At 41.8% G+C, this 20,568-nt stretch overlaps 1 protein-coding gene across 33 annotated transcripts in view; it reads left to right on the top strand.

Moving 5' to 3' along the window:
* plekha5 (pleckstrin homology domain containing, family A member 5) overlaps positions 1-20,568 on the top strand; it is a 90,004-nt gene that overhangs the window by 19,484 nt on the left and 49,952 nt on the right. Inside the window, exon 1 of one of the 33 annotated variants that reach the window (XM_057324802.1) lies at positions 14,837-14,992. The exons of the other annotated variants lie outside the window; for them this stretch is intronic. The gene's annotated coding sequence lies outside the window, so the exon portion shown is untranslated. Of the gene's footprint in view, positions 1-14,836; positions 14,993-20,568 lie in introns of those variants that run through there. 33 annotated transcript variants of the gene reach the window in all.

Here is a 20,568-nt window from a genome sequence, read left to right as displayed (position 1 = left end):
AGCCTGCGAGCATTCGTTCGTGTAAACTCTCAAGAGTTCAGAAGGTCATCGGCGGCATTAATCCTCCGCAGCGAGCAGTAATATATCTCTGAACCACCCTGGCTTTAAAAATAGCACGACTTTAGTTGTTGCCCGTGCCAAGTGTGTAATGAAGTAAGAGAAAACAGCTCGGATTGGTTGAGAGGGGTTTAGCCCTCAGCAGGGACCTTCTTTGTAAATCTTAACTTTAACACAAGCGTCCTAGCCGTGCACGGCATGGAAAGGGTCAAGCGGTAAACCTCTTCCATTTGTTGTTGTCACTGTGTTGACTGTCACGGCTGGTTAGGATAGAAAGTTTACTCGGCTGCTCGAAATCTATTTTGGGTGTTGTGCTGGGTATTTCGGTCCAGAGGGAAATCTCATTGGTCTAAAGTCACGCTCCACATTGAGACATTAAAACAGTGCTGTGAATTTCTGCAAAGCTGCTTTGTAATGTTGTATATTGTGAATGTGCTTTGCACATTATAATGACGACCTGACACAGCATTTTTCTTTCATAGCGGGCTGGAACGTTGCACATGCGATATGACAGGTTTTAAAAAAAGAGACCCCATCTCTTTTTCTTAAAGACCCCATCACTGGCCGTGTTGACCTGTCCTGTGACTTATGCGGTACATTATTGATATCTCTGTGTGTAAGGTTTGATACAGAGCGTTCACCGCAGTCATGGCACTGCTGACCTGTTTTTGGTGAGTGTATTTGTCCTTTAGCTGTGACGCATCAGTGTTCATTACTGATGTGTGTGTACTGCAGAGTTAATGGACTGGTTCTCGCTCTGGAGACGGCTGTGATCATCTGTGTTCAACATGCAGTTGATCTATGATGAAAAGATCACCCTGCTCACCCAGTTAAGAGTCGCATGAGGATACCTCAGGTGTGCTTATAAAGCATAGTTGTACGCTCGGGTGTGTGAAAGCTGTTTCTCTCACGCATGTAGAAACAGCTCGGGAGTTCCCGCAGCGGGGGCGGTTTGTAGACTTGTCTGGACTCTGGAGAAGAGCTCCTGCGGTTCTGTTACTGAATGGCGTAAAGATGTGAAGGAGGGCCGTTTTCGTAAGGGAAGTGTGGGAACCGTGAGCACGTGCATGGGTTGTGTAAGTGCATGCGTGTGTGCGCACACCTTGGTTTCTCTAGTTTTCAAGGGATTAAACTCTTAGGCGGTCTGAGAGTAGAGACTGTGTGTGCGTGCGTGCGTGAGAGAGAGAGAGAGAGAGAGAGAGAGAGAGAGAGAGATTGTGCTGGGAAAATGCCTTGGGATCTGTTGTCTTATCTGTACCATGTTTTTTTTCTTTCTAGTAATCTCAAACTGGTTATGTGCTAGAGGTCCTTCCTTGGCATCATGCCAGTATTATTATTCATTTGTATCTTGATTTATTATTTTAATAAATACTCTGGTCGGTTGGTTTTGCATTGTAACTTATAGTAGAAATGTCATTACACAAGTGCAACTTTGTGTTTTAAATGCGCATTGTGTTTGTAATGCAGGTTATAAAGTTACCATGAAGTTTTGACGACAGTTTAGTATGTGAACGTGTTTTTTTTCTTTTAATTTAGTTTAATGATCACATTACCATAAGGTCATTTATCAACTTTATTTTGTATTAAATTTGAATAATTGTTATAAATCTATAATTTCTTAAGAATAAGAGTTGCATGTGTGTGTTTGTGTGCGTGTTTGTTTGGGGCGGAGGTGTCCTTCCTTTGTGTGTCCGACCACATCAAACCTGGAGTGCAAAAGAGGAAATTACAGGAAAAAGCAAAGCATGCACAAACTCATGATCACAGCGCTGTGCCCCGCCTCCAGCCGGACAGAAAGGGCTGACGCACCCCGAGCTGTAATGCCGGAGGGATATAGACAGAGGACCAGTGTGACAGCCAGCAGAAAGTGGAGGAATATAAACGTGAGATGTGTCTGTCTGGCTCAATGTCTCGCTGTCTTTTATCTGCTCATTAGTTTGCAGCCGCACATCTTGCCGTGATATCCGTCACCTTGGTTCGCACGGTCGAGAAATATAAAACTGAAATCTGATTCATGTCATGGCTTTGTGCGTAAGCCAACTGTGGCGACTGCTTGTGTAGTACATGTACACGTGTGTGGGCTTGGCGTTTACGCAGGGCTGAATGACAGAAGCGTGTGCCTGGGCTTCTGCACTCCATCATTAAATTCAGAGATCTGTATCCCACAATTCCTCTGCTCCACTGCCTCCCCGTCGCTAGGCGCTTTCCATTTTACAGATCGACGGCATCTTGCAGTCTGGTTTTCTAATCGGCGTGTCCTAGCTCCTTATTTATGACCTCACATCTTGGCCATACACCGGGCCGATCCGTCACCTTCGGCTGTGGTTTTGTCTCTCTCACCCGTCCTGTTTTATAAAGGACTTCTCGTTATTATTTGTGGGCCGTCTTTAAATTATTCTGCCCGGGACGTGGCTCAATTAAAGTCTGGGGATTGATGAGTCTGTCTTCCTTATCGTGCAACGCTAATAGAACAGCAGCAGCCCGGGCGAACCAAGGCGGTGGGCAGACCGAGAGTCAGCCGCTAAATTACACCACATGCAAACACACTCTCGCCCCTCCTCTTGCTGTACTTATAGTAATTGCTTTGACCCCTACAGTTGCACCCTTTCGAGTGTGCAGAGAGGTTTATAGAGTGGAAGTGATGCTGGCTTTGCCTGATAGCGCTTGTGCTTTTGCACCTCCTGCTACTCAGTTTAATAAGAACTTTGTTTTTGAGAGCACAGGCTTCGGACTTCATACGATGACCCCCAAAAGTGTTTGGACTCCAAATTTTCACTTAAATGTTTGAGTGTTATTTACTGTGAAGATAGTCCAAATAGTATATAATGTTATTTTGACTCTGTCTAGAAAATGTATAATACTATTACTCATAACTCGATACACAGCTGTGTTTCTCCTCGTGGCTCAAATGTTACTCACGGCCGTCTCAGTGCAGTCTGTCTATAGTGCCGCTGCATCTCTCAGTTTCCGAGCTTATTACTGGCATTGTGATTTTTCCATCTCTGTGGCTTGTGTCACGTATGAGAGGTGGCATCCTCTCTTGGCCGCTTGCAAAGACAGAAAGACTCCAATTTAGACGTCTGAAAAGCTTTAAACCCGAGTTGCTGCGTAAATCTTGCCTGGCAGGACGATCCTGTTTCCAAATCAGAGAATGCAAACGCATGAACCTTTAGTTCTCACGTTTGTGCGTTGTGTTTGCAGACAGCGAGTCACGGCCGGTAGATATTGTGTTGTATGTGAAAGACTTGATCCTCACCTACAAAGTAGATTTTGGAATAGTACCACGTTGTATCTGATGGATGAGTGAATTGCATCTGAGATTCAAGATGAGATGCCCAAAAAATAAACAGACAGGAAGCCTTTAGGGCTATTCACACAGAACGCATCTTTGCCTCTAACAACGCGGAATGGTTTTTAAAAAAGTGCAGCGTAGAACGTGAGGCGCCTCCGCCATGTCATGCCAACTTGCTACTGTGAACAGAAGCTTGCAACGCTTGCCCCGCCTCCAAATTATTCTGATTGGTCCACTGCTTTGGAACTGACCATTGTTGAGCAGCGCTGCGTGTATAAATTGAAATTCTTTTAATTTGAAACGTCGTCTTAAAAACGCGGCGCTCATGTGCGAGGCGCTGCAAAAGACGCAAGCGTAACGGTCATGCAAACACGTAGCGCATTGGAATAAAAAACTATTTCTGTGTGAATGGCCCCTTAGTGTCCACATGTGATTTTAAATTCTTTTACAGTATAAATAAGGTCCAGAGTTAAAGAAATGCAGGATGAGGTTATTTGTATAGCCTCCAGCGAGGTCAGACGGGGGCAGAATGAGAATAATAGAGTTTGAAGGATTAGGTCTAACCGGCCTCGCACCCTCGCTGAGGTGTGTCTCTTTCAGAAGCCTGGACTATCCATCTCTCTTACTCTCATTCTGCTTAACTCAGCGCTGTTTTCTAAGATGGAGTGACCAGAGATTTGCTCTAATGTGCTCTGTTCTTCAGCAAGTTTAAGCAATACATGTTCACACTTCATTTACTGCCACCAAAACCTGTTCTGACCCTTTCCTGCTCATTGTGTCTCATATACAAAATAATTACATTATAGTATATATTTTAAGTTTGCTTGTTATATACTATTTTGGAAAGGTTGCAATAAGCTACCGCTATGATAATCAAAATGGTATGTTTGTAGTGTTTCGTCTTTAGTTTGTCTCTTCCCAACACTGCTGGTTTTGTAGATTTCACACTAGATTCTTCAATAAACACAAAGTACAGCTATAGTCAAATCTTATTCTGTTGAAATGCTAAAAAAGACATGTAAGCACAGCAGGTGTAGAAACTACCGCAGTGACCTCGTTCGGTGCTGAAGCTCAATTTCAGACCCACATAACACATTTCTGCTTTCAGAATATATTCAAAAGAAAAGCTTTTTTATTCACTTTAGTTCCATTAAACCTCTCATTATTCCTGATCATGTCTTGTCTGAATGTTTTGTGTAACGCTCATGCTGTCACTCACAACAGATGCTGAAGAGTGGAAATGTGATATTTATAAATTCATTGACTTTTTTAGGCGTTTTCGACTGTGTTCTTCAGCATTGCATTTCCAAGTCTTATTGGATTGTCTTTTTGATTGTGATCATTCCTGACATGTGTAGTTTGCATGTGTGGACATCTTCATTGTCCCGTTTGTTTCCCCAGATATATATATATATATGTGTGTGTTTTCCTTAGCAGAGTATCTGTGGTCCGCATGGGGGTCTAAAATCTCAAACAAGCTTTTGAAGGCTAAAGGGATTAATGGTTTCCAGGGCTAATGCAAATTACTTTGGCAAAAATAAAAGAGTTTTCACAAAAACACAAATTGGGCAGTTCTGGTCCCCTGCCCTTGGATGCCTGCATGAAGGTGGCCAGATTGTTTGTGTGCCATGGAAGTTAAATGCTTTTCCTTCAAATTGCGACCAGAAATGAGGAAACTTTGCAGAAATTTGCCATCCAAAATATTCAAGTCTTGAAAATTTTGCAGATGAGCTTTGGCTCTTTTGTTTTTACCTAAAAATACGGAGCTTTTTATAGTGTTTACACAAGCTTATAGTATACCCAAACCCTACACATCATATTAAACGTGTTGGTCTGTGAAAGCTGTCATTGCTTTACGTGCTTATCTGCCAACACGTGTGTACATGGTTTCAAGAGAAAGCCAGAAACAACGATACTCTGAGGAATAAAAATGTTAATAATAGTCTTGTGGCCGTTAGCGGAAGGCTGCGCTCGATCAGGACCACACAGAATCCCTGGAAGCAACAGATGGACCTTACTGGAGGGAACGCGGCACAGCGCACATGAGAAGTCACAGGGCATACTGTAGATCGGAGCCTTCGGGGGCGCGTAGTCGCCAGGCATCACAGATGCCCCGCTCTGTGCCCATGTGTTCAGGGAGTCAGGGTGAGGATGGAGGCCAACAGAAAATAGCCCAACGTGTCGTTTATAAGAAAAAAAACAATTATACTCAAGTTGTAGCAGTGTCTGTGAGCTTTTAACTCTTTAATAAAACCCTCGTCCAGAATGTATTTTAGAGTTTATAGTCTTATTGTAGTTTTTCTCAATGAAAATAGTCTTGTTGCTGATTTAGTGTTATCACCCACATCTACATCTTGCATGAATTGAATGGTTGAATGAAATTTTGTTTTTATAATATTTTACATTTTCGTTTTGTAAAATTTAACAACATTTTTTAACATTTCATAAAACTTTGCTTTATGTTTGTCGGTTATGCTTTAGCAATATAGCTGGGTTCTCATCCAGCAAGTTGTATATGAGTTCCACGCATTTGTAGTTGTGATAAGTTCCTTTTTCTTTTAAATAATAACCTTTATCATTCTCATCAGATTAGAAAACTATTTCAGAGTGTTTATTTCTAGATTTTTTTGAGAGCTGTCTGTCAGGTGTGCGTGTGTGTTTCTTCCATGTGTTTTCTGTGTGTGTGTGTGTGTGTGTGTGTGTGTGTGTGTGTTTGTTTGGTCATTAGCTCTTATGCTTTGTCGTGATTGGCTTCGGTCTTGAAAGCTGTTGTCATATTTCCAGCTGGGGAATGTTTTGCAGGCTGCTGTCACATTCCTGTCGGGCCGGGGCGGGTGGTGTGATTCTGAAACGCTCCGATGTGGTGTTTCAAAAGTGGATTTGTCAGCACTGCTGTGTCATAGAAACGATTCATTGTTGTCATCCCTGAGAGCAACGGTCCCCCTGCTTTGGATTTGTGCCCTTTGATTCTATTCTGTCGTGTTTGTGTGTTTTTATCCTCTTGCAAGGAGTGTGTTTATGAAACTTCATACCCGTTCAACCAGCTCCTTCAAGATCTCCAGCGACTCTTTACTCACTTTAAAAATACGTCTAGACACGTTTATACGTGTGAGCTAGTGTGTGCTGTGTCGGCTTGAGGAATTTATCTGAAAGAAGAGACCTGTAAATGTTCTCCTATATACATATCCCACTCATCAAGTGTGTTATATCAGGAAAGCGCCCAGCGATCTTTACATGTCCCGTCTGTGAAAATAGATTGAGATGGGTGTAGCTCAGACGCTCGGGTCTGCGGCAGAGATTTGAAAGATGCAGAGCTTTCTGTTGTTATTCTATTCTGAGCTCTGTGTGCTTTTCTTAGACAGCTGCACTTGTTCAGCCGTGCAGGTCTGACTTGCGTCTCACATTGCGCATCTTGCATCAGCATGCTTGATATTTTTTTCTTCGTATTTACATACTTTTTCAAAGGGCAAAGAAGGAGAAATCAGTATTCTGAAAAGTTGCAAAGTATTTGTGAGGTTGTTGTGAAGCGTCTCTTTGGGCAGGCGCCCTCTGGTGGTTTACTGTGTTGATGTCTATGCCGCATGTGTGTCTGTTTAACCTCATTTGCCTTCTGCTCCGTTGCTTTTACAAATCTGCGGCAGGTGTCTAGAGACGCATACTCGAGAGAGCACATGTAGGTTTAGATCTCGAAGTAATATCACATCTCTCCTGATCAAGCTGCATGCTTTGAGCAATCGTTCATGTCTGTGTTGCAAAAACTGTGGGTTTGTTGATAGTATCACAGTATTTAAAAAAAAGATAAATTCATAAAACTTACATTTATAATAACATTGAATATAGAACATAGAAAAGAAAACATTGAAGATTTAATTGAACCCTTTGAATAATATGGAACAGGTCTGTCGCTGTAAAAAAAATTAACCTAAAATTAAATGGAATTAAGAGAGCTAAACTATTAAAGACAAATTCTTGAAGGAGCAGATCTGTGCAGTGGTTTGACGCAGGACTGATGATGAAGTTGGACCGATGAATAACTTCACATTCAGATGAATCATTAGAGAGAGCGAAATAAGGCGCTGGCCCTGAGAGAGTCTGCCAGAGCTGTACAGTATGCCTGAACATTTGTCTCCATGTCTTATTCATGTGTACTCGCGTGCGGACAGAAGAAAATCGTAGGCTGTGTCTGTACTCTTACAGCAGAGGGGTCAGAGGTCGGTCTCTGTGTGCTGGTCTCTGGAGAATGACACACTATTACAGCGTGTCCTAACCAGGTGCTATGAAGAGATTAAAACGGGTTTCCGCGTTAATCCGGGTTTGTCAGATTCAGTTACAGCGATGAGGAGCAGTGCCACATTTCGTCGGCCGCTTGTTTTGGAGAAAAATTCACATCATGAGTATGTGTCTGGCCTCTGTACGTTTGTAGTATTTCTTCAGCTTATAAACATATGTTGTTGGTGTGTTTGTTGAATAGCCGCCCAGATTTTTCTTTCCAAAGTTTGTGTGTTATGTGTGCGCTGAAGATGAATCTGTGCTGTTAAACAGTGAGCGAGTCCTTCCACACCCACATTTACAAGACTGTAAACTCTTGTAAACACTGCGTGTGTGCGCAAAAGGAAGCGTGTTGGTCTCCGTCCAGTCTTACTAATGTTTATGTCATTTTTATATTGCTTTATAATAATCTCCTGATATTCCCTGATGTCATGTGTCTGTAAAGACTCTAGGAGTGTATGAGTAGAAGCGTTTGTTGTCATTGCAAGGTCACAGGAAATTAGGACTTTTCAGAGGAACATCTCAAGGTTAAGAGGTCGAATAGATTTTGTTTCCTTGAGAGATTTCACTTATGAGTCTGCTGCCAAAACTGAAACGAGAAGAGGTTCTGTTGTAGACTGTGTAGGTTCAGAAGATATGGCTTCAGGTCGCCAATGTTTTCTGTTGTTTGATACTCTGTAGTTATTTCGGTTTGGCTTCAAAGAAAATCTGCCTCATTTTAGGGCGTTAATGTCACTGCCTTTAGTTTTATTAATTATACTTTTTTACTATATTATAATTTTATTTAATTCGTATTTATTATATAATAATATTTATATGTCTTACTATGGTATTTTATTTTTTGCTTTTTAAATTTGCAATGTAGTGTTTGACATATTCAGTGGCTCCTCCCATTTTTAACATAGCTAATAGCGCTTCGTTTACCGCACAGCCTGGAATCCAATCAGAAGCTGAAGTGCAGAATGATGTCATCAAAATAATCTACATTCTGTTTTGACTGCTTTTATCGTGTAAATGTGAATTTTGTCAATGTTTTGGAGCACAGTGGTTTATCGATATCTTTAAGACACAAAACACATTTATTCATACTAAAAGCGTATTTCATTCGGACGTTAATTGACTTTAAAGAGGCGACTGAAAATAATGCGGTCGTGGCTCCGGGTTTATTCAATGCGTCTGCTCTGTGCATTATAAAGCCCACAGCAATCTCAACGCTCATTTAAGTGACATTACAAGTGCTCAATATAAAATGATTTGATGAATTTCATAAACAGATCCGTGGTATTAGACATATTTACGTGACATAATGGTTTTCGGTTTCCACTGGGATGGTCATCAGATATGATTATACTCTATAATGATAATCTGATAATAATGACACTTTATCACTGTTACCAGCAGCTCACAGTTAGCTCCAATTTCCCATAACCACTCGGATGAAACCGTCAAATAAAAGATTGAATCTGTTATGAAATGCGACGATTTCTCTCGCGTGTCTCAAATCAAGAGGAAAAATGCATCAGAAGATGAAAGCGGATGTAGACGCACACATAAAATTACTGTTATTAGTGTTTTTTTGGTTCAAGGGAGTTCAAGTGAGATGTAAAATTGTTGTTTCTTCAGCGCTTTGATCTTTGATGTTTTTACGAAATCTGCATTTGTACAGACGTACAGTACACTTTGCAGAAGCGCTCATAAAGGAGTGAATGAAGTAAATGGTCTGAGCTGTGAGGTGCTGTTAACCTCTTTCCCCGCCAGCGACCTCCCTCGTGAGACCGCCGGAGGAACGGAGTAATTGAAATGTGCTCGGCTTCTGAATGAACACATTTATTCTCACACACTCATTAATCTACTGTAAACACTGAATTTATGTGTGTTAACTCATGCTGAATGAGAGAAACACTAAACCTCTGAAACCAGCCGTATGACTCCACAAATCTAAATCAGTCCTGTTACTGTCAGTGAGATTTTCAGTGCTTGAAGTCTGATGTGCCTTTAGTCGACAGATGTTCAATTTGTATTTTCTTCTTGCCGTTACGGGCTTTTTACTTACCCATCTGTCTCAGATCATGTGCATTTGATTTGTTCCGACCATCAAAATTCGATTATCATTCTTGTGTTTGTCAAGTGTCTTGTGTCTGCTCTACTTATTTTTTTATTATACTGACTCGATCATCGGTGGAACGTCATTACTGAATGTGTCTGCAGTTTACGGTGTTATTATTAAACTAATATATCCTCGTATAACAGCCCCGGGGCTCTGAATTACACCCTGAAGCAAATGCATATCAATGTCAAACCCTTGAATATGTTTTCTGCTGGTTTTAAATGTGATGTTTATTGAAATAATCTCTCCTAAGAGCTTTTAATGTTACATGATTCACAACATGCATTCAGCGACATTTAAGTCAATATCAAATCCAAATTGACGTTACTTTACATATACAAGTAAAGTCTATAAGGCTGAAAGATATAAGTGATAACAGCCTGTTTTATAGCAGAAACCTTGACTAACATCAGCTCATTTCAGGATGAAAATACAATGAAAACACAAGCGGTGCGTTTGTGATGTTTCTTGCTTTGCGTGTTTATGGAGAGCTCACGGCTCATTGAGTTTGATTAGTTGGAGATATATTTGAAGCTCTTTCAGATGCGTTCAGAGCAGCTGTCCTCTCTGCAGGCTACAGGGTTTGATGGGAAATGGATGTGTGGTGAGGGATGCGTCAGAATGTGCTGAGGAAGAGAGAGGGAGAGAGTGTGTGTGTGCTAAATGATCTCAGCTCTGATCAGCACGAGCGCCAGACAAACATCATGTGATACAGGAAATAATCTATAAATCTGATCAAGATCAACACAACTGTACCATTGATTCATCCTGTGTGTTTACATTCACATCACGTCTCTCTGTCTCTCTCTTTCTGTCTGTCTGCTGGTCTTTGTTAGCTTACCTGTCTGTCTGTCTATCTTTCTGTATACTTGTATATCTGCCTCTCGGTCTACCTGTCACACTGTCTCTACCATTCTGTCTGTTTCAATCTTTTTTCCGTCTCTACGTGCCTGTCTGTTGGCCTCTGTTTGCTTCTCTCTCTCTCTCTCTCTCTCTCTCTCTCTGTCTCTCTCTCTCTCTCTCTCTCTCTCTGTCTCTCTGTCTCAGTCTACCCGTCTATCTGAAAATCTGCATGCTTTTTAAAAAATAACAAAATTCTAACAAAAGTAACATCTCAGAGATGTATGTAGAATCTCGCCGTCTCTCGGTAGCTGAACTAATGTGTGTAATTTATAAATCACAGGGGTGGGGGGCGGGTCCTACACATGCTCTCACAGAAGTTCTTTAATGCTTTGACTAATGTGGAGGTGGATGTTGGCGCTCTTGAAGCAGAACTTGCACTGCTGTGACTAACATCCCACTCCACTTGTTTGGCAGAGGAAATGATAAATAATCTCAGAAAATATGCCACGTTTCACCAACATCCAGCAATACGCCTTAAAACAAGCCAGCTCCTCTTTCTTGCATAGTAGAATTCTATAAAATTGTACTCATTAAGAAACAACTAATGTTTTCAGAAATGCTCAGAAAGGTTTTTATGGCCATATTAGCTGTTTTATAACGTCTTAATTTGTCTTGGATACTTTCAGATGTCGAATAAATGAGCCATAAGGAACAGGTTTGAGGTATATATTGATGTATTTCCACAATGGCATTCGTAACAAAAATATTTTGTTTTTCTGTAATACTTCATCCATAAAGGTGGTATAGCATCAGATGAATGTTGTTTTTACCATGCGCATTCTAAATGATGTTAAAGATCTTTGATTTGCTTAATTGTAATTGTAGATATAGTCAGTCTGGTATTATGTGCATGTCATCTGTGATCTGTGATGACAGGTTGAGTCCACCAGAGGGCGTGATGCACCTGTTCTCTACATATTAATCCTGTCTGACACGAAGATGATTTGTCATCAGCTTGAAATCTGCTGTGTTGTCTTTTATGTAGTTTTATACACCTGATTTACAGGATCACTAGTGTCTGGGGAACATAAACACTTAAGATCTTAAGATCCGCCTGCAGTCACTGCATGTGTGTGTGAGATGCCCTGCAAGCTGCCTGTCACCCCCTTAACCTTTACACACACATTTCACACCACAAACCAATGCTACACAGACAGTAACTGGAAACATTTTGGCTAATACTGAAGGAGAAGGAGAATGCAACAGCGTTCAAACACCACACACTAAAGGTTAAGGCTGCATCTTTCAACATAGGGAGCATCCTCGGCAGCATTTCTAGGCATTACAGGCAAGGTCCAATGCGCAAATGATGCCGAAAGAATATGTGTTATGTATAGACGGCTTCATACCGTTTAGTGGTTATTCAATGGTGTCACGTCATTTGTATGCTCCACATGAATGACATTTTAAATCCGAGATATCTCTATTAGATTTTCAGGAGATGAGACCAAATAATGTTGCCTGACAGGTAATAAAACAGGTGAAATGTAAAATATCACAGTTCTTATAGCTCAGCTCAGCTGTGTTGTGTTAGCAGTGTGAAGGTTGTGGGTTTGATTTCCATGAAACCACTAAGTCACTTTGGATAACAGCGTCTGCCAAATACCTAAACAAAAAATGTAAAGGTAAGCAGAACATTATAAAAGTGCTTAGCATCCTCACTGCAATCCCTTGACAACCTTCCACAGCTCTCAAGCTTACACAAAGACCAATCACACGTCTTCATATCATAAATCAAATCTCTACACCAGTGGTTCTCAAACTGGGGGCCCCAAGTTGGATCCAGAGATTTTGTGGCATTTTATGAAATATAGAAATTTATCATAGATTTTATGCAATCAAACATCAGAAAAATGACACCACCAACCAAACGAATTGAGGTTCCAGCATTGTATAACTGAATGTTTTTGGTTTAATTAAAATTCTAAGTTTAAGATTATACGTCTTTATATGGGGGGCAGCAAAGCGATGCACTTAACACAAAGGGGACCTTGCAACGAAAAAGTTTGAGAACCACTGCTCTACACAGCCTTTATAAAGATGCACCTGCAGGTGAAGCGTTCACTGCATGTCTGCTCTGTAGTCAGATGGGGGCAGTATTGAGCTGTCTGTATCCGCTGCTGAATCTGATTTATACCTTCATCTCATGCTACGTACACTAACCTCACACTTTCTTTCTCTCTGTGTTTCTTTTCCATGTGCGTCGTGATCTTCCGTTCATCTGAGCAGGTAAGACTCTCACTTTCCTTTTAAGTAAAGATATGTTTATATGACAGCTGTATGGTTGTGATAATCTACTGTCGTGCATGTAGACATTCGCTGAGTCTGACAGGTGTGTGTGTGTGTGTGTTTAACAGGAGGTTTAGTGCATTATGAGTGTTATGAGTTTGATGGCTTATTTCAGCCTGACGGCTAATACAACTGCTGTGGGATTTGTTGCGTGTATGAGCTCCAAATGTCTTTAATAGTAAAAGTTTGTGTTTTTCTAGTTGTTTAATCAGCACCTAAGGTTTTTATGGAGGTTACATAACACATGTACGGTAATGTCTACCTTACAAAGAGATTTAAAACATTAAAATGTTCAAATCCATCCTCATTTAATTCTAGTTATCTTTATGCTTGTAAGACTGCTTTGCAAAATGTAAAATTGTGATAGGATCTATAGAAATACAACGGAGTTGAATTTTCCTAAAGACTTCATGAAATGAAACCGGTTTTGTTACTGTACCTTTAAGACGTCTGTAAACAAATGACCTCTGTTATTGTTAGCTAACCTCCGTGTCATTGTCATGCTTATGTAAACACACACAGGTGCTGTTTACTTTCAAGTCGATTTGAACAGAATTACGTGAACGTTGGCATCATAACACCAAGGTGTACCGGCTGGTTGCCATGGTGCTCTCGCACTGTTACCGAGGTGCGGAGCGTGGTTGTGCGCGGGTTGCTATGCGATTCTGTCTTCAGGCAGGTTCTCGTGACGCCCCTCGTGAGTTCAGAGGTGGGCGTGCGTATGTGTGGGATGAAACGCTGCTGGTGCGCTACCTACAGGGATGTAAAATGCCCTTGCTTGCGGGGTATTAGTTGTGTAATCTCGTGTGAAGGGTGTTTTTGAAAGATGTCTCTAAGCGAGACTGTTGTGTCTCCGGCGGGGCTGTGCGGCCCTGAATGTCAAACAGAGGCGTCACAGCGGTAAACAGTGTGTTTATGAGGAAGAACATTGTCTGACATTTATCATATCACATGTGATAATGTGTTTCAGATCAAGGATGGTTTGAAATCGCAGCGCTATCTGTTTTGAATGGTGTCCAACGCACATGAACATTTCACCACTTCCTCTCTCTCTTTTTTTGCTAAACAAATGTCCCCTCCCTCGCACCACACGGACTAACAGAGCAAACAACGATGGCAAGAAAACAAACAACTTTTCCCACCAAACGTTTCATCACTTTCACACAGATCATTGGATTCCATTACACGGCGCTCAGGGTTGCCAACGGATCCGCCGGGTGAACGTATATCACCGCTCGCGGTTACTGTCACACAGGTCGTTCTTTCCTCCTTTAATAGTTCAGCGTTTGTTATAACCTGAGAATTACCGTCAGCTGATTATGTTTAAATCTCAAATGTTTGGAGAGAAATTTACCCATAATTCTCTCCGTTTATTTGTCTGTGTTCCTCTCGATCGGTTTTGTGCTATTCTATAGCCTGTACTAGATGTGTCATCAATATGTGACCTAGTTTTTTGAGAGTTCAGCTTTAGCTTGCAGGCTCCATACTGAGTCCAGGACCCGAGCTGTGGGACCGGAGGAACTAGAGCAGGGCAGGTCGCACCCGTGAGCGCCTCGCGCACATGCAAATGAACACACACAGATTTAAATAACGACAATTTTGTAAAACAGAGCTCATGTGCATGTAAGCAGGGTACAGAATTACCACTAAAATATGTTTGCAAGTAAATTAAATGATTGCAAAATGAGGCTTCAACTGGAGTGGAAAATGTATATGAATATTTCTCATATTGATGTAAAATCGTGATCATGTGTATAGATCAGGAATATAGAAAATAAAGGTTTGTGATGTAGTTCATCGTGTGGATGAAATCATGGTTTGTGTTCTGAGCATGCTCAGTAAGACCCCAGTGGTACAGAGCGAGAGATCAGCTGGATGAAAACAGGATCTCTCTCTCTCTCTCGGTCATTGCTCGATTGCTCGTGGAGAGGACGTCAGAGAACAGAAGTATTGGCAGTTTGTCATGGAAGAGAGCCAGTGAAAGCAGTTTCGACACACACTCACTCTCATATACACAGACGCACGTACAGTAGCTGTGGATCTCAGCTGGATTTATCATGAAGCTATCACCTGGGGTAAGAGAGTGTGTTTGTCTTAAAACGTGTGTGTTTTCTCTAGTTGGTGACTTGGAATAGCCAAACGTAAACACTTAGGTGCTTGTCATTTGATTTGGTTGTGCTCATCGTTGTTGGCATCGTGTTTTGCATGCTGTACTTGAACTCGACTAAGGAAGAGCTCTCTGGATTTCTGCACAGCAGGGTGTTTGGACGGAGGATGAAGAATTTTAATCATGAGAATATAAAATGTGTCTGTGTTTCTGTTTTGGCTGTAAGTTCATAAGACAACTCACTTATGTATTTTCATGGTGGATGTGTTGGGGAACACTTAGAGATTAATCGGAGAGACTCGAGCGACGCAGATTTTTTTTATCCATAAGTTGTGTTGCAGTTTTTTTGGAAGCACTTATGGACCTTCCACAAAGTCCCGACATGCAGAAAAAAATCTGAGTTAGAATAGAGAGATGCAGGTTGTTCAGAATAGCAAACTATCATGTTGGCTGAGCATTAGGGCTGTGCAATTAATCGAAAATATTTGTAATCGTCAATTTTGGCCTTCAACAATTACAAAAACAAAATAATCGACATAAAACGATTATTGTGCTGCATTGCATTTTGCAAGGATCATCTCTTTTCTTGTGGTATAAATCCACAGCGCACCCCCTTCCTTTACAGTTGTTCAGCTGTGCTATTTCTTTACATTTATTTTTCAGTTGAATTCACAGTTTAAAAGCCAAGTTTTTTCATATTTCTATGTTGTTTTAAAACTTAGTGAGTAATCATGTTAAATAATCGGGATCTCAATATTGGCCAAAATAATCGTGATTATGATTTTTGTCATAATCGAGCAGCCCTACTGAGCATTGCATGCAAAATTGTTGTATGCATAAAATATGTGTAACATTGGCAGCATACAAAAATAAAGCACGCTGTGTTGGGTAATGTGTCCCATAATGCAATGCAATTAACTTACTATTTTCTAATGACCCGAAGTGATCCGTGCTGCAATACTTTTACTTGTTTGACTCATTGTTACACTTATTTTAAAGAAAATAACCATGCGACTGAATTAAAAAATTATCTGTGTAGCGCACCACTGTTAGAAACTTTTATTGTAGCACATCGTGTACGCTTTTTGTTATTTTTGTTATCCAGTATACTAGGCAATAAGCAGTAGGATCCCTTCCAAGCTGCCAACTTGCCAGGTCGAGAGCATTTCCCAGCATGCATCTGCCTACAGTGGATTGTGTAAAGCCCTTCAGGGTCCTTGATTCTTGACAGTATATAGTCGCGTTCTGAGCACTACCTGCTGCTTGTTCTCCTCACCAGTGACTCACACTATGACTTCAGGAAAGAACAAAAAAAGCATGTACACCGAAATAGGCAAATGAACAGGGACTCGTAAAAGCACATATTAAAGCGCTAACCTGTGATTGTGCGGTCATACAAGCATGTAAGCACACTTAAAGTCATGGGGAGGTTTGTAGTTACGTAACATCTGCGAGCGAAAAACCCTGAGGATATCTCACCCTATCTTACAGATCCCATCCTCATCCCCTCCAGACGATGCTGGAGTTATATATTCAGCTCATATATGGCCGGGGGGACATTTTTATGTTTGCCAACTTCTGCGTTTTCCACTCGCACCGGCTTCCTCAAATCTGGCTAATTATAACATCCATCAGGCCAGCGCGCTGTGGAAAATGTTTCCCATCGAGAAGGAAATAACAAACCCTGTGCTAGTCAGCAGTAGTCGTCTTGTTCGGCGATAAATTGCTCGGCTCACTCTTTTGTAAAGAGATTAGCGCGCTCCGCTGTCCGTCTCTGGCGAGCGGCGTGGAGACGGCGGCAGAAGCGGCTAATGAGACACCCTGTCAGGTGTGGAGATGGCGAGCTCATTCCAGATCTCTGGAGGTTTGTGCTAAACTGCTGTTTGCTCCGTAGTTAGAAAAGTTTGATGGAGATCAGGCTGAAAATAGCAGTCGGGTAGTTCTCTTTTCGAGGTGAGGAAGGGGATATTGATGCCTGCCCTAAATTGTGGGTGAAAACCCCTGACAGAATGACAAAAGAGCCATGTATACATAACCCTAATCATTTACTCCCTAGTTTACTATGTAAGAGCATGAGATGAATGGAGATTTTAATTGAATATCTCGATGTAAGTGCGTAGTAGACAAAGCATTGGGTTTACATGGTGCCATTTTATTTCTGCCCACAGTTTTTTTAAGCGTTTTAAACTTTTAAGTTCGATTATTTACATGCAAGTGGATGATATTTTGTTGTTATCTTCAAGTTCTAGGGCTGTAGACAAAATATTGGGTTTATAAGGTTTTATATTTACTTCATGAAAATTATAGTCCACAATTTGACCTGGGTGTCATTATCCAACCAAAAAAAATCTCCTAACTTTATTCCAAAGTGTAAGATATTTTATTTTTATAATTTATATTATTATATATTTTTATTAATTTGCCATATTTTTCTGCCCACAGTCCATCTTCCAAAAGTGGCTTGGAATGGAAAACGTGGGAATAATTGGGCATCTGTTTGAATATATTTTTGTATTTGGTTTAATAATGTCACCCATCCCAAACTGTAAACAAAAAACTTAGAGATAGCCGATTAGAGACGGCAATTTTATAACCCCAGTTCCCCAAGATATCCAAAAAAAAACCTAAAGCCTAAAATTGGATTTTAGGCTGAGCAGGAGATGTTTTGGAGAGACAATGATGTTCGTCCCGAACTGAAATAATATGGACTAGCCCAGTACCCCGAGATTGAAGTGAAAGTGAGCCTTTCACCTTACAAACCCCATCAGAGCTTTCTCTTCGCCATCGGGCAGAATCTGTCCAAGCTTTAGCCATCGGCCATCGCTTTGTTCACTTTTGCGAAAACTGTATTGTGCTCGCTGTCTATCTTGTCGTGCGTGAAGCGATCTGTCCACGCTTTCAGCATTTCTGTGAATTGAATTCACACTGCAGATTTCACCTGACATCCCTAGATTATATTTACAGACCATCCTTTCCTGAACCTCTAACTCTCATTTAAAACTCAGCAGCCACAAAGACTATTTATACCTACTCTATCATGCAAACGAGAAGAAAAAGAAAAGTGTTCATTGAATCTCAGATCCCAAGGCATTGGCTTTTTAAGTATGCGTATCTTTAAACTGCTTTTAAATGTCTTAAAACATCCATCTGCTTTTTGCCATGATCCACAGGGACATCAGACTGTGGGCATTTCAAAGAGTCCCTTTCCGCTCACTTTATATTTTGTGTTCCTCGGCTTGACTCTTTCGTATTCAGAGCTCTGTTGGATGATTTTAGCGCATTAATGGTGTGCCGTGTAGCCATTCTCACCTGTCAGATTGGCTGAGGGTCTCTGTGGGACGTCGAGAAAGAACCGAGAGGTCGGCAGGTGTGGACAGGCAGGCAAGGTGAGGTTCAACACGGACGCGTGCCGCGGCTGCATAATGCGCGAGATCTCCACGCAGGTCTCCTCTGAATTGTTTCAGGTGGAGCTGCTTTGTTTTTTTGCTCTTAGCTGTGATAAAAGGTAAAGGATGAAACTCACGCAGGGTTCAGATATTTCCCCAGAGCCTGAGGGAGAACAGCTTTACCTCCATTACAACAAAACCTTTGAACAGTGGAGTCTTTACAGACAAAATCACGACTGTTAATTCAGTTGTTAAGGGAGATGATGAGCATCTTCCTGGATTTACTGTACATGAAGACAGGAGTGTGTGTGTGTCTCTGCGTGTGTGTCACTGTATGTGTGCGCGTGTGTGTCTGCGTGTGTCACTATGTGTGTGTGTGTGTGTGTGCGTGTGTGTGCGTGTGTGTGTGTGTGTGTGTCTGTGTATGTTGTGTGTGGTGTGTGTGTGTCGGTCTGTGTGTGTGTGTCTCCTGCGTGTGTCCACTTCGTGTTGTGTGTGGTGTGTGTGTGTGTGTGTGATGTGTGTGCTGTGTGTGTGTCTGTCTGTGTGTGTGTGTCTCTGCGTGTGTCACTCTTGTGTGTGTGTGTGTGTGTGTGTGTGTGTGTGTTTGTGTGTGTCTGGTCTTGTGGTGTGTGTCCTCTGCGTGTGTCACTCTGTGTGTGTGTGTGCTGTGTCTGCGTGTGTCTCTGTGTGTGTGTGTCCTCTGCGTGTGTCACTCTGTGTGTGTGTGTGTCGTGTGTCTGCGTGTGTGTGTCTTCTGTGTGTGTGTGTGTCTCTGTGTCGTGTGTCTCTGCTGTGTCTGTGTGTGTGTGTGTGTGGTGTGTGTCTGCTGTGTGTGTTGTCCTGTGTGTATGTGTGTCTCTCTGCGTGTGTCACTCTGTGTGTGTGTGTGTGTGTGTGTGTGTATGTGTGTCTCTGCGTGTGTCTGTGTCACTCTGTGTGTGTGTGTGTGTGTGTGTGTCTCTGCGTGTGTCACTCTGCGTGTGTCACTCTGTGTGTGTGTGTCTGCGTGTGTCTGCGTGTGTGTGTGTCTCTGTGTGTGTGCGTGTGTGTGTGTGTCTCGGTGTGTGTTGTCACTCTGTGTGTGTGTGTGTGTGTGTGTGTGTCTCTGCGTGTGTCACTCTGTGTGTGTGTGTGTGTATGTGTGTCTCTGCGTGTGTCTGTGTCACTCTGTGTGTGTGTGTGTGTCTCTGCGTGTGTCACTCTGCGTGTGTGTGTGTCTCTGTGTGTGTGCGTGTGTGTGTTGTCACTCTGTGTGTGTGTGTGTGTGTGTGTGTCAGTCAGTGTCTCTGAGTGTGTACATCTCTGAATTTGTGTCTGAGTGTGTATGCCTCTCTTTAAGTGTGTGTGTGCCTCTTGAGTTTGTATCTGTTTGTCTGTCTAATTGTGTCTGGGTTTTTCTGTTGTGTGTGTGTGTGCTTGGGTATGTGTCTCTCGCATTTTTTGTCTAAGTGTTTGTGTGTGTCTGATTTGATTGTGTGTGTGGATGAGAGTGTGTGTTTATGTGCCTCTCTCTGTGTCTATCATGTGTGTGTGAAGTATGTGTCTGTTTGTGTAATAAAATGTTCAGGTTTAGTTCCCTCTCTAATATCTCTGTTCTTTTGGCACATGGGGTCTTTTGATGTCAGTTGTGCAGGAGCGTCGGGCCCACAGATGCTTCCTGCAATAACACAGTCATCCATCAAGAGTTAATTGCTAATATTGGCAGCGCATGTTATTAATATTGTGGTGCTGCTGTGGATGTTTTTTCCCAGCAGTGAGCGGTGAGGATATTACAGTGCCAAGCCTCATAAAATGCACGCTGATACAAATCGAGATGGCCATTTAAATAATCGCTTATCGCAAAACCAGCTTTTATTGCTGCTGGACTTGTTTGTCGGAGGAACATCATGTCAGGTTCAGACATTTGATCAGTGATTATGAAGGCTTTCACATCAGCCCATCATCTTACCGGTTTCTCTTCATCATTGATATCACACCGACAGATTCTGTAATGCAACTCAACGTTTGCTTTAAAGCCGTGATGGAGGCAGGTCTGACAAATGACAGCGATTTGTCACCTCTGTTGTTGGCCTGCCATGTTATTAATGCCGTTGGATATCTGAACATACTGCATGTCACAGGGAGTGGATTATGTTGTGGAGATCCGTTCTGCCTG

Source organism: Triplophysa rosa, linkage group LG24, assembly GCF_024868665.1.
Source record: "Triplophysa rosa linkage group LG24, Trosa_1v2, whole genome shotgun sequence".
NCBI classification, from domain to species: Eukaryota; Metazoa; Chordata; class Actinopteri; order Cypriniformes; family Nemacheilidae; genus Triplophysa; species Triplophysa rosa.
The sequence above is the reverse complement of the archived record's forward strand: the minus strand, read 5'-3'. Positions and strand labels throughout refer to the sequence as shown.